The sequence below is a fragment of the Macrobrachium rosenbergii genome, chromosome 54, assembly GCF_040412425.1.
Source record: "Macrobrachium rosenbergii isolate ZJJX-2024 chromosome 54, ASM4041242v1, whole genome shotgun sequence".
Taxonomy (NCBI): Eukaryota; Metazoa; Arthropoda; class Malacostraca; order Decapoda; family Palaemonidae; genus Macrobrachium; species Macrobrachium rosenbergii.
This window is the reverse complement of record NC_089794.1, coordinates 41,455,867-41,458,489: the sequence shown is the minus strand read 5'-3', so window position 1 is coordinate 41,458,489 and position 2,623 is coordinate 41,455,867.

The window sequence follows — 2,623 nt, the reverse complement described above, 5'->3', positions numbered from 1 at the left end:
GGAGAAAGTGAAACCGGTCATTTGCACAGCAAACATTAACGACGTCAGCATTAAATACAACACCGAGATTCTGTTGCACATCTGCTTTCACATATAAACCAGAGAATTGTGTATATGGAAAACATTTAGAAAGAATGAAGTCCAAACAAAGAGATAATTTGCCATAAAAAACCTTCTGATATCTTCCCACGTCTGTGACTAACGAAATTAGTGGAAAATTTTTCATGCATCAGGCAGTTCAGATATCAACTCAGATTACAGAGACTTATTAGCTATCCCTTAGTACATACAAAAATACAAAGAAGAATGTTTTCAAGTCCAGCACGTTTCACTAACAAAGAAAAAATGAGAAATACAGCAATTGATTTTATCAAGCAAGAGATCTGTTATTATTCCGTGATAGGTTCTCCAAACGGATCCGTTAACATTTTTTTTTGCGTGATCCCAAACCGTCCCATTGAAGACATAAATAAACAACTTCCTCCACTGTTCTTGTGGCAGAGTGGAAGAAAGCCACTTTCTCTGTTTTATAAAAGGCCTAGATGAGAAGATTATTTCCGTCTTCCCGCCTCCAAAGTCTTCAGCGAAAGTGAATGTGCATTTTCTAAATCCCTCTCTCCTTCATTATCTCATTTACATACGGAACTTCCGTAATTTCCCTTATGGTATCATTTTTCACTCTATCCTGCCATCTGACTCCTTATAATCTTCTTAAAGCATTGTCCTTAAATCAACATGATTCATGTCCATATAGTGGAATGAAATGGAATGGAATATAGAGTTTAGGCCAAAGGCCAAGCATTAGGACCTACGAGGTCATTTAGCGCTGAAAGGGAGATTAAAAGTAAAAAGATTTTAAACATGTAGCAGGAGGAAAACCTCGCAGTTGCACTTGAAATAATTGTTAGGAGAGGTGGAAAGTAAGATGGAAGAAAGAGAACATGCATGGAGGTACAGTAAAAAGAACAAAAGGGGTTGCAGCTAGGGACCGAAGGGAAGTTGCAAAGAACCTTTAGTAATGCCTTCAGTGCACCAAGTGAATTGCACTGACGACATTAACCCCCACGGTGATGTCCTAATAGTGATACAGATTGTATTAGGCTAATTTACGGATTTACTTTTGTATTCAATTTCAGTTTGATTTTCAAACAGGGTTCAACGGCACGTTAGTTGATTGATCTTTTTTTTTTAATTCCATCTCGAGAGAGCCTGGATTGGGTATCATTGTTCTTAAATAATTGGAAGACACAACTTCATTAATCCTTTCTGCAGCTGGTGTTATTCCATCTCTTTGAACATACAGTACTCTCCCCGTATCTATTTTTCTAAGATTTAAACAATATCCCTTCCCAAGATATATGATCCATTCTTTTGGGTAACCTTCATTATTCTTGTGGTGTTTTGTTGACTAAAACAGTACCATATAGTGTATTCGAACTGTCACTTTCTCTCATGACTCTACATTAAACTTTCTCTTCCATCTCCAGCCACTTTTTTTCTTTTTACTGTAAAATTCAAGAAAAGGGTAAACAGCAAATGTATCATCCTACTACAGTATTTACTGCAAGATTATTCAGCTAAAATTCTCGAATATTAACATCATTCTTCCATGTGTCCTCCATTATGACTGTCTTCTGTTGCCTCTAAATACTGTGCTCAAGCATGGAAATCCTAATACTTCATTCAACATATCTGCCCTGTCCCTGTCCAGTAAGATGGGGTTTCACCATATAGTAGATATTAAACATCCTTAATGTTTTAAGATACCTGTTGAAGGATACAGAGCTGTAAAACTCTATGATTTTTATGGTGATGTACAGGACTTAACATCCATTTTCTTAGTTACTCAGATGCATGAAAATAGACTCATGGTACAACCTTTATTTAAATTACATACTGTACAATATTCAATATACGTCCTCTTTACCTGGTTGACTTGAGCCACAACTGATATTGAAATTGCAAAATCACACCTTCCTGAGCAGGGATAGGGCAAATATATTTTATGAAAGATTAGTATTTCCATGCAAGAGTCCAACATTTAGACACAATGGACAACAGTCGCTATATACTTGCTGAAGTAGATCTGTAGAGAGAATTTTCAGTAATTAGTTGGATGATCCATGGAAATCTTATGTTACCTATGGTGTTTAACTTTCTCATGATTTCATATTAAAAAAAAAAATTGGTTGGAGATGGAAGAAAATGTTTAGCTTGGAGTAACGATAAAAACTTGACAATTATTATACTGTACAATATAAAGTGCTATTTTAATGAAAAAAATACGATTTACGAAGCTTGCTTAACAGAAAGCATGTCATATCTACAGAAATGGGACTTTAGATAAATCTTGGAACCCAGAAATAAGGAAGAGAATACTGTATACACAAAAGGATGAAATAACACTCACTTGAAAAAGAATGAATTAGGTTGTCTTTCAAAAATTTAGGAACAATGCTATACAGTGAAGGTTCTCATGAGATGAAATTTGGTGGAAGAAAAAGGATCAGTCAACCACTGGGCAGACTGAATAAGATTTGGAAATCAAAGAGACTGATACTCCATACAAAAGTAACTTTATACTTTAGTCTAGTATGATTTATACTGTAATGTGGACATGAAT